The sequence below is a fragment of the Grammomys surdaster genome, unplaced genomic scaffold (genome assembly GCF_004785775.1).
Source record: "Grammomys surdaster isolate TR1022 unplaced genomic scaffold, NIH_TR_1.0 278, whole genome shotgun sequence".
Taxonomy (NCBI): domain Eukaryota; kingdom Metazoa; phylum Chordata; class Mammalia; order Rodentia; family Muridae; genus Grammomys; species Grammomys surdaster.
Genome location: NW_021604719.1, coordinates 10549320 through 10562181, shown reverse-complemented (window position 1 = coordinate 10562181; position 12862 = coordinate 10549320). Strand labels below are relative to the sequence as shown.

At 38.8% G+C, this 12862-nt stretch overlaps 1 protein-coding gene across 8 annotated transcripts in view; it reads right to left on the bottom strand.

Moving 5' to 3' along the window:
- The window catches only part of Csnk1g3 (casein kinase 1 gamma 3), an 87885-nt gene that overhangs the window by 74106 nt on the left and 917 nt on the right, over nt 1-12862 (bottom strand). The gene's annotated exons all lie outside the window — the stretch shown is intronic.

Here is a 12862-nt window from a genome sequence, read left to right as displayed (position 1 = left end):
ACTCACATGGGCACACACACCTACACTCACATGGGCACACACACCTACACTTACATGGGCACACACACCTATGCTCACATGGGCACACATCCCTATGCTCACATGGGCACACATCCCTATGCTCACATGGGCACACACACCTATGCTCACATGGGCACACATCCCTAGGCTCACATGGGCACACATTCCTATGCTCACATGGGCACACATTCCTATGTTCACGTATGCACACACACCTACGCTCACATGGGCACACATCTATGCACACATGGGTGAGTAGATCCTATCACTCTGTATTATTCCCTTAAGGCAAGGTTTCTCTGAACCTGAACTATTCTGCCTATGCCTCTGACAGCACTGACTAGAGTTACAGACACATGAAGTCACGCCAGCTTTTTATGTGGGTACTGAGGATTCAAACTCAGGTCTTCATGCTTGTGCAGCAAGCACTTTTACTAACTGAACCATTTTCCCAGCTCTCAGATTTTACTTTTAATTTTTATTTCTAGAGTAAGCTTTATTAGAATTACTTTAAAGAAAGTAACATTTAAAAGCTTTTATTGTTTAAATAAGTTAGTATGAAAACAAGACACAGTTTATGACATGATATGTTTAAACAGGTAGTAATAAAAGTATACTATGTACTACAACCAAAGTACAGTGCTTTCTGCACTCGTGCCAAGTGCACAGAACTGCACCATAAGTTCTAGATCTTGTCATTTAAGTAAGGAGTTGGCTATCTATAAGGTTCAACATGGCTTAATCTAGAATGTGTACCTCCAAGTGCCTGGTATCTTGGTACACTCAAAAGCACAGGTAAGAAAGCATGTGACAGCAGTATTCACTGGTCCATACCTTTCAGAATGAAAAGAAAGCAAGAAGAACATATACACACAACACTATACCTCACAAATCAGATCAGTGTCATTCCCCTATAGCAAGTTCCTACTTAATTATTAAATGCAGATTTGTTTCTGCTACCTTTATACCAGGGCCCCCCCCCCAAAAAAAAATCAGATACAGATTGCCATAATTTTAAGTTTCATGGGGAACCTTATTTTATGGAGGGAATAAAGAGAGTACAAAGGACAGAAAAAAAGGCAAGCCAACAGAGAGGATAAGGATTAGGAAGTAAAGGGAGAAAGAAGCCAAAGTAGATATAAAGGTATTTATGTGAAGTATTAAAAACAAATTAAGGAAGTTCAAGGAAACTAAAACAGAGACATTGTAACTACACCCTTGACTGTCACTAAGTGAGCTGGGAGAGAGTCAAATGTATAAAAAAGAGGGCTGCCTGTAGGTGCTCTGACACCAAATTATCATGTAAAATACCCTTGGAATAACCCTTGATTGATTCGAAAGAGAGCACCTGGATACTTAGCTAAGTCAGACTTCTTGAATGGGTCCACACTGAGCACTCTACCTACACCATACTCTTGGACTTCAGTCAGATCCATGATCCAGGGTTGCTACTCAGAGAAAAAAAACTAAAGAAAGCAAGGGGAAAGTGAACATGCAATGAAGGGAGGTACTTTCAGTAACTGTTAAAAAAAAAAAACTAACAAAGATTAAAATATGATCCTCTTGATGTGCATAAACTTACAAGAATGAAAGCAAAAAATATTAATATCTACTGAAACTATCCAGGGAATATACACATGTCCCTAGTAAGTAGTCTCTGCTAAGAAATAGGTGCAAACCCATCCAACTCCACACAGCTTTCCACAAAGTTCTTGTAGTCCCCTTTTTAGGTTTCAGGAGTTTCAAGATTTTTGACAGGTTACGGTATAGGGTCTGCATACACCCCAGTAAGGACTAGGATGATACACAGAAGTCTGAGACAGCACATTTAAAAAAGAAAAAAATCTGGCATTTGTCCAATCTATAATGAAACCTACAAATACATAAAATAAGAGTTTAAGAACTAGGGATATACCTCAGCTGGTAGATTGCTTGGTTAGTATACACAAGAAAGACCCTGTGCTGACATCCCAACACCAAAGGGGGAAAAAAATGACAGCTAAAGGGCCAGCAAGATGGCTCAGCATAAAATGTTCCTTGTCATGTAGGAATGGCAATCTGAACTGACTCTCCAGAACCCACACAAAAGCTGCAAGGAGAGAACTAACTCCAGAGTGTCCTCTGACCTCCACAGACATGCCTTAGCACATGCACACATACCACCACGTACCATGAATACACACATGCACGTATACACACCACATGTACACATACCTCACAAACATACACGCACACAAACACGCACACCCACCAAGGTGCATACATACACACACAATATATACAAACACAGTTAAAAATTACATCTCAGAACAGATTTTGTATTTTTAAAAGTCAATCCATGCCAAAAATAAAAAAAATGGTATTTTGGAATATTTTACATAGTGAAAGTATTAATAACAAAGTACAGTGCTGTGAAACAGTGCTCATTACTCTTTATTGCATGTTGATTTCACTATGGTACTGTGGTATTTTGCTGAACTAAAAATAATCCCTGAAAGTCATTCGTAACGTTCACAAATAACATGTTCTCCAAATCCTATGTATGCAATGTTAAAGCTCTCTACCACAAAATCTCAAATATCAGAACAGTTTTTAAGAAATCTAAACCTTACCATTTTCAGAATAATGCCAAAATCCAAACTTACCACCAAGCACTCTGAGTGTGAATGATTTTTTTTGGGGGGGAGGGGGGTGGACCGAATTGAGCTCATTATAAAATGCCTTACCCCCATTCTGTCAGACCAAAAGTGCTGTAAGCAGTGAGACTACTCCTGAGCCAAAAATTAGCATCAAATGAGACACAAAAAAGGACCTCAAGTAGTCATCAAATACAAAAGAAAAAATCCTATTCACACCTAGTAATATCATCGTGTATCCTAACTATACTCCATATAGGCAATATACTATGACTATACCATTACTGAGATAAAACTATTCTTACTGAGAAAAAAAGCAAAGGGACTTGTCATAATATGAAAGAGAAGGAAGAAGTGCAGTCTACTACATAATTGCAAAAAATTTCCTCTTCTGTCCCAGAGGACACTCCTGTCATTTTGCACTTAGCAGCTAAAAGAGAAAATTCAAAGTTTTGAGGTCAGTCTGGATTATACACAAAGATCCTATTTCAAAACCCAAAAGAAAAAAAAAAATCTTGATGATTTTGTACAATATAACATAGAATGAGTAACTTTTAATTAGCAAGCCTTCTTTAAAGGTAGCTTTAGAGATATATTTGTTTTTGTTATTCCCTAGTTGATACTGTTATTTCTTCTTGATAAGTTTCTCTTTAATAGCTTTACAAGATATCTTAAATGCTCTAGCTTTGATGCTATGCTTACCAAAAATTAAACTGTGAAATGAAAATGGCCTCAACCTAAGAAGCCAAATCCAACACTACGAGAAGTCACTTTTTTAAACCTAGTTCTCTAAAGAATAGCTGGGTGTGTGTGTGTGTTTATTTATTTTGGTCCTATTCTGTAGACCACGCTGGCCACAAACTTGTGGCAATCTACCTGTCTCAGCCTCCTAATCACTGGGACTATAGACAGGTTCATGAACCACTGTGCCTTTCCCATGCATTTCTTCTATCGTTTTCATACCTCATTCCCAATTAAAATGACAGTGTGGTTTTTAATGGTAAAAGGTGCATACATGCCCGGCAGTGGTGGCGCACGCCTTTAATCCCAGCACTCGGGAGGCAGAGGCAGGAGGATTTCTGAGTTTGAGGCCAGCCTGGTCTACAGAATGAGTTCCAGGACAGCCAGGGCTACACAGAGAAACCCTGTCTCGAAAAACAAAACAAAACAAAACAAAACAAAACAAAACAAAAAAGTGTATACAAAGAAAGGAGGAAATTAGACTTTCAACCTTGAAACCAATTAGACTAGTGCATAGAATCTAAAACATACCAGTGCTCTGGTCCGATTACCACATTCAATATAAATTAGTTGGTTAACATCCTGAGAAAATGTTAACAGGGATGTGGGCTAAGAGCCAATGGTAGGAACTGTTCTCTAGGATCCCTTCTCTCTACTCATCTACTTACAAAGTCTACAAGGACACTCTTTTATATCTATACTTTTCTTCTATCTTCTACCACAAGGTGGATAATATATGAAATAATTTTTGCTCAAAGTTTGTTAATAAGCATATAGAATAAAGTTCACTTTCGTGTATTTGATTTCTCTTATCCCAAATAGTCATAAATTATTTTCCAGTCTTCAAAATTTTAACTTTTATAAATAGTATGAAGACAATTAGCAGAGTATACAATATAATTATATTTGATCAACAAACTTTCAACAGATCAGAAACAAATGAATGACCTTTTAAACTGATGACATTTCAATAACACTAACAAGCATTTACAGAATCATAATTATATAAAGATATTTTAACCACAATATACCTTGACATTCACATGCTAGAAAAGAACTCAGAAAAAAATCTACAATTTGCTTGACTGAAAATTAGTATCACAAGATTCCATGTCCTGGAGATTTATGAAGTATTCCAAGCATACTGGTCCCAGAAATAATATAAAGTGCTTTATAAAACTCTGCACCAACAAGTGCCACCTAACCCAACAACTAATACCTAGCAGTTACACCTGAAAATTAGTGCTAGGTGATCCTTGATTACAACTTCCTTATAAGGACTCACAATCATGTTTGCAAGGCATAAGACATACATGTGACTAGTGGGACAGGCTGAGTGTTCCCTCTTCTACATTAGATTACCAAACATATTTGCCTGCCATATGAAAATACAGTATTCATTGCTAGAATACATTTTTCACAGAAATAAAAAAATAAATATAACACAGACTGGGTGTAAAGGAAAAAGCATTTTCACTTCCCCTTTCTCAAAGGAAATTCTGAACATAATCTTAACTCTAAGTATATCACATTCTAATACACTGTCTAGTACTCTTGCAAAAACAAAGGTAAAACAATACAACACAATCACTTCAAAATATTGAAAAACCTGTTACTTCTATAAAGTACATTTATACCAAAAGGTATCCCATGGCAAATTAACTTAAAACTTCAGAGGTCTGAGATGGCTCGCTGAGTAAAGTCCTTGTTGTGCAAGCATGAGGACCTGCGTTCAGAGACTCAGCACTCACGTAAAACCACTCGGCATGGCAGGAGCACATGCCTGTAATCCCAGCACAGGGCGGGGGTAAAGGAAACACGACATAGGTCGGCAGATCCCAGGGGCTCCCTGCCAGCCAGGCTAGCTAAAATAGCAAGCTCCAGGTCCACTGAGAGATATTACCTCAAACAACACGGTGAAGAGAGAAAGATACCTGAAGCTGAACCCTGGCCTCTACAAGTAAGTACACTCAGGCAAATGCACTCACACACTCATATGCAAGTGAAAACATATATAGAAATTCTCTCTCTCTCTCTCACAAACTCACACACAAAATCAACTCAAAATAATCTCAATGCATTCTATTTTAAAACTTAAAAAAAAAAGTAGCAATACATTTAACATCTATTACAAGGTATTACACCATGAAAGCAAATTAGTGTAAAAACACATAAGCTGGCAGAAAACATCTCTCACTAGAAATCTATTCTCTTTGCTCGAAAATAAATAAACAGATTATAGATAGATAAAATAAAATTTTAAAAAAATTGACAAGATAATACATGGATATAATTGAAAATTCAAATACAGAAAAATACTAAAAGTAGAAAAGTAAAAATAATTCTAAATAATGTCACTTACAAATAACTGTCATTAACGTATTTTCTTGGGAGATAAGTAACACAAATATATTTATATAGAGTGTACATTTCTATGCCTTTCCTTTACATATAATGCAGATAGGAAATGCCTACTACAACTTTCTTCAAAATGAAAATATGTAAGTGGTTGTATACTCGTTCTACTTTGCATTTTCACTGAAGCAAGTCAAGCCTGAGATTATTCAGTAAGTGTATGACACACAGGTGTGCACTTCAGTGTTTTGTTATTGCTGCTATTTAAATGAAAATGAACCGGGCGGTGGTAGCACACACCTTTAGTCCCAGCACTCAGGAGGCAGAGGCAGGCAGATTTCTGAGTTCGAGGGCAGCCTGGTCTACAGAGTGAGTTCCAGGACAGCCAGGACTACACAGAGAAACCCTGTCTCGAAAAACCAAACAAAAAAAAAAGGAAAAGGAAAATGAAAAATCTGTTACAAAACAAAACAAAACAACCTGTGGCTGAATGAATGTCTCCAAAGACTAAGAACACAGAACCTGTCTGTCCTAAGCTGTTCACAGCTTGGCTAATTGATCTACTGTCCAGTCACAGCCCAAATCTGCAATGCAGATGAGACTACTTTCCTGCCCCCCCCCCCCCCCCCGTCGGTCAGAGGTGTGTGATAGTAATTTGGATATGAGAGTTCTGCCAATCAAGTACATGACATCAATATTTACTCAACCTTCCCACGCCTCCCCACTGCACCGCCACTGTTGGTCCTGTTCTCACATCTGTTAAGAAACCACCCTTTCCTCCTGTTACCAACACTCCACACTCCAAGTTCATCTGACAGTCTTTTATTTCCTCAATGCACTTACTCTCCTACTTGGTGTGAGGAATAAAGTAGTCTACTGAGATCAAAGGTGTAGGCAGTATTTTGAACAAGAACCAGAGGGCAACAATTTGGTAAATAATTAAATGAAGTTATTTATTCATTTTTTTATTTAAAATTAAAATAGCTTCAAGAGTGTCATGTAAAAACATAATCTTACTACTTAGATAACCTATTTAGTGACTCAGAGTCAATTTTAAAACTAGCAATATTTTTAGTGTTGAAAACAACTCAGACATGAGCATATTTAAGACAGCATTATGGGAGCTTTCTAACCTTTCATCCATTGTATCTATATAGCACTGTGGGGGTCAAAATGCATCTGCGCATGCACTTTTTATTTCATTCTCAAACAGGTCGATATTACATCTCTCATTTTCACCTCACCCATTCCTCCTCATACTATTTTCAAAATATCCTCTCTCCACTAAGTATCCTCAGGTCAATGAATATAGCTGGCTAGGCACCAAACCTAACTCTAGTTCCCTTCTCCTAACTGGACAAAACAGGTGCACCACATAAGTCTGATCAAGAAAGTAAGCTGTTAGGGCAATGCCAAGATTTGATTTGGGAGAGAGGGACAAACTGAAGGAAGGCAGACAAGCAAGCCCCACTCCTTCCTCACCAATACATGTCTTCAATGTGATCTGATAGCAGCCAAAGAATGAAGAGTGAAGACAACATAGCCAGCAAAGACTCGGAGAAGCAAACTGTTCAAGACTCTGCCTTGCGCCCTCCCTGCATTCAATGGCTGCACTTGAGTACACTGCATTTCTGCCTTCTCAAGTGTGGATCCCACATTAAGTAGCATATCCCTGCATCTTTACAGACCTGGACTTCATTATGTTTTCAACTGCAAGCTCTCCTTTCCAGCTTGAGTAAGTTAGGCAGGTCAGCACAGCAATCTTAAGCTATCAGACCAGCATGCTTTGCACCATGTTCAAGTGTTCCTGATACACATCAAGGGAGTGGTATTTTTACTTTCTAAGAACGCCTCACCTACCAATTCACCCCAGCAGTCCCTACTTAACTTGAGGAGCTACTGAAATGATAAGGCTCTACTCCAATGCTGATGCTGTATAAAAGCTGAAAAATAGCACAGAAAGTCTGGTCAAGGGCTGTAGTGCAAGCTATGAGACTAACAATCACTTGACTAGATATTCAAACAATTTACCCTGAGAAATGACCTTCTGGTAGGGTCAGGAATAGCAGAATTTCCTTATTGTTTTAAAAGAAGACTCAGCCTGGCAGAGTGGCTCAAGCCTATAATCCTAGCACTTGAAAATACGATTTAATGTTCAAGATCAGCCTGAGCTGCATGGTAATTCCAGGCTAACCATCACTAGGGAGTAAAATCAACTCAAAACACCAAATCAATCAGTCATTAAGAGATACTATTAAGTAAGCCTCAAAGGAGATGCAACTAGATTAGATTTAGTAGATCCCTCCTAGTTTATTTACCAACAGTTGTAAGTTAGCATTAAAGAGGTTTTTTTTCCCTTAATCTACAGAACAGAACAACAAGACGCCACAGACCCTAAATAATTTAGTGCAGCTAAAATACAAGGTCCATTTACAGGGCAATCTCGCACTGCAGAGCTCAGCTCCTTTCTTCATACAGAGTTCCACATTATTTTTCTTGCAAGAGCCACACCCATGGTACACCACCTGTCACTGGCAGCTTCTGTTTCCTCCATGTAAAAAGGCATCCCACAACACTTTAAGCAGACTACTCTGGGGTCTTTATATTGTTCTTCAGGATTAAAATCATTTCATTGTCCCCATATTTCAACTGTAATTGGTTTTGCTACACTCTTCTTTCCAAAGCAGCAAAGTGGCTCTCATACAAACATGTTTCTGACCTCAGAATTTGCTGAACAAGGTTTTACTGCAATATGTGATTACAAAATCAAGCGTAACTGTCACTGACAGTTTGTGAAGCATAAATACAAGTGATTCTTCGTAAGGACAACTGGAAGGAATGAAAGTTTTAGAGGAAAGTAAAGAGTAGCTTTCTACCACCCCATGTAGCACGGGCTCTGCAAATCCTACAAGGAAAAGAAAGAGTACCATTTAAGCTCACGAGTGGGTTTAAGCAGAGGTCACTTAAGAGGCATTCTGCTATAACGAGTCTTCCCAAGAGTCTCTGGTTATTCTACACAGCAATCAGCCCTAACGGCTGACACACATCGGCACTCTGTGGAATGAGGATGTCTATGGCATCATGCCGCCTCACGTTTACATCCATTACTGAATCTTGACGAGGGCATAATGGCAGATCAACCTCAACCCTCAATCTCCTCTCCGCGCCTCCTCCCCCACTACACACGACAGCACACGCACGCATACATACCAAATGTAGCTATAAGCTAAAGAAATACTTCTAGGCAATTCAGAATTGGCTAAATGCATCTGAAAAACTTCAAGTCTGACCTTACTGTACTAGAGGAAAGAAAAGAATTGACACTAACTCAGGTGGATTTTTGCCGTAAACCATAGAAAGATATAAAAATAAATGTAGACAAGATTCAGCCACAAATGTTGTAAACTTAATTATAACTAGGTTATATTATCATTAGTAAAGAAAATAGCCAAAAGTATTTCTTTCTACTAAAAATACATTAATATTTCATTGTTAAGAATGCTAAGGTGATAAACAGGAAATGGATGGAGAAAATATAATAACTTACAGTCTAAGAACATATTCAGTACAGGCCCCATAATATAAAAAAACTTCAGACATGCAGTTTCTAAATTTCAACTCTGAGAAGGGCGTAGGAAAACACGTCTAACAGCAAGTATCTAAAAATAATCTCCACATACACCTCTCTCCTTTACTATTTTCTAGGCAAGAGCTCTACCACTGAGCTACAACCTTATTACATGTTTTCAAACAAATTCCCAGACCATTCAAAGTCATACCACATTAACAAATAGTGCAGTTAAATCCAAAAATAAGATTTGCAAGTATGATTCTGTCTGAGGTTCAACACAAAGATAATGCTTGTCACTGGAACTCTGTTTTCTAAGCCTACAGATTCCTTGCAACTGGAAAAAGACACATATCCCCAAACTGCATGTCCAAAGAATGTGCCAACTTTCTTCTTAAACAGCCAACACTGGAACATACTAACAGTATCAAATAATACTGCTAAATGCCAACTGCTTGAATAAAGACAAAAAGAATATGAAAAGTTGAAGGAAAAAAACAATACTGGTGACTTCATAGTCAGGAAAAAGAAGATTCAAATATATATTGTTATTTCCAATATGTATCTCAAGAGCTTGCTTAAAATCAGTTAAGACTGCTTTGCTCTCAAAATGGAAGTCCCATCATTTAACTGAATCCTCCAGAAGAGTTCAAAGTGGTTTTACGCAAACTAGACTTAAAGGTAAATTATGGCTAGTTTTGTTTTCTAGGGGGAGGTTTAATTTGGTTACAATCTAGGCTTTTTTTTAATATTAAGAGGGAAATTCCAAGGAGAGAAAAAGCCTTCACTGTTACACAACTCACAATTTCACAAGCACTCACTAACTCAATGGTATGAGGGTGCCATTTTTCTAAGACTACTTTGATAGTGATTTATTGAGGGTTAAATTATTTTACAGTCGACTGATACATAAGATGGCTAAAAAGCCCATACACGCTTACCTATAACCAGCCATTCTTTTTTACCATCTTTCTATTACAGTTAATTTTCTTTCTATGTATTTGTTTTCACATTATACTTTATCCATAGTAAATCTCACCTTAAAATGTATTCACAGTAACAGATTATGCAATAGCCTGCATTTTGTCATGTTGTTTAATATTTCAGCACTTCCTGTATTTATCTGTATATAGTGTATTGGGATGCCCTTTGTAATTAAACCAATACATGCTCTATTGGTGGGGGGAGAACTGAACCAAAAACTATACCATAGTAAAGATCTGCTCTGTTCCCAGCAGGAAAAAAAAAGGGAAGGGGGGAGGGGTTACAGGAAGGATCAGAGGGAACAAAGAAATAATTGGAGAGCTTCCCATCTCTCCCTGAGTCATTTTTACAATCCTGATGTATTTCATGTAAAACCAATTACCAGATTGCCAGGCACACCCAAAATCAAATGTAAGTAAAGAAAAATTAGAAAACCATGTACAGTTTTCCATTGTATACATGTTTTTCCCCTCATTATTGTCATTTAGCAATAAATGACAGCCAGCTAACTATTGGCTTCTAATTTGTTTCCTTTAACGTGCCATTTTTTATTTCCCCACCTCTTGTCACCACAGAAGAGATACACTTGAACCCTCACACCTCAAACTGACTCATTTTTATATACAAGGCATTTGAACCCTCATGGCCGCTCTCTACCTACTTTCCCAGCGTCCGCTTCCACAGCAGTTTTGCATCCAGCTCAACAGGTGCTCTAACACCCAGCCGGATGACAGGCCTCAGCCCACTCCCTTCACTCAGAAAAGTACTGTCCCCAGCCCCCTGTACCTATGAAAACATTTAAGGCCCAAACACAGTGGTGTCACAGCTGCACGTTCATTCTAACTCCCTCCAAATTAGCATCTTTCACATACACCCCATACTTCCATCCACCTCTAATAAAACCTACAGGAAGCCTGTGTTGCAATTATTTGTATGCATGCCTGCTTCTCCCTGGAAGGTAGCTACATAGTCTCATTCACCTTTGTAATTCTGCCTGTTTTTCTAGTAACATCAAGAGGGAGAGGTACCATGAGTTCATTAAACTATCCCTTGATTCTAGTCCCAGTCCTTTATTTTGAAAATAGTAACAAATGACTCGCCTGTTCAGAAGGTTTGTGTTGGACATTATTAACATTCACAAGTCTAATGATGAAAAATGTCAATAATTATATAATTCATTACTTTTTAAGCTGACAAATAGGGGTGGTCAAAGAGTACAATAAATTATCAATAATCATTTCTCAAGATCCTCCACAACCTCAAAGAAATCTCATTCATATCAATCTTAAAATCGAGGTGGAACCCTAGTTAGCTATCCTAACACTCAAGTGACCAGAGAGGGAGGATAAAGGATTCAAGTCCAATCCAGGCTGGATAGTCAGAACCTATCTCAAAATTCCAAATGACTAAGTTAACAAATAAGTAGCAGGAAAAAAACAAAACAACTTTCTGTCCCCAAGCCCTATATGAATTCCTTCTACTTGATGCATACATAATCCAGAAATGCAAGCTCACTTAAAGTAATGCTGTCTATATATTCTATTAAGAATGTATGTGAAAGGCACAGAATGAATGTACTTGACAACACCTTTCTTCCAGGGCCTATAAATATAATAATGTTTGTGCAGATAAAAAGGCTAAAATAAAAAATATTAACAGTTTATGTTAAGTCAGAATCACAGTGGAAGCAAAGTTAGGTAACCATTATAAAACACCTTCAGCACATCTCGAAAATAAGTAAGAATATAACAAAACATTCGATTTTTGCCATAGAACATATTTTCTAAAACCAGTCTCACGTCTAATTTTTATTATCCTTATACAGCTTTGTATTTTTTTCCACATTGTGCTTGCAGAGAAAGTCAATATTCTTCAAAGAAACATACTTTTTTTTCTTTAATTTTATTCCACTTTTATAGTTCGGCATCTCTGCCTGTGACCAAATGTCAACTATAATCACAAAAAGTAATCGCAAGAACAAATACAGTTTCTTTTCGTAAATTTATTCTGTAAAGGCATTTCGTTTTCGAATATTAAGTACATGTAGAACACAATGCTCAAAGGGGGCACTGAACCTACGCCTGGGTACTCAACACAACAGAGTAAAAACATCCCCAGCCTGTAGCAACAGTAGCTTGCTGCCACTCAGACTTCTCCCTCACCCTTTAACTTTCCGTCCTGAAACAAGAGGTGGGCGAGCACGAGTGATTGTGGATGGCACGGGCCTAACTCCCCCAACCCCAGAAACACACAGGATCTCCATCCCCACCCTGCACCCAAGAAATGTGCTGCCACCTCCCCCGCGAGCGGGTAAACACACCAGCCCGACCCCAGAGCCCACGGCACGCACGCCGCCGCCTTCCCCTCACGGCTCCGCCAAGTTCGGAGTCGGCGGAAGGCTCGGCAGACCGGCACATCGCCGCCGCCCCGGCTCAGGGAAGTTGCTCCCCGTCGCCCCGGAGCTCAGGCAGCCGCGCGGCCGCCGGGCCCCTCCCCGGCCCGGGCCGCAGCCCCCGCGCCGCCCGCCCTGCTGGCCTCGCCCGCCGCCCGCTCCCCT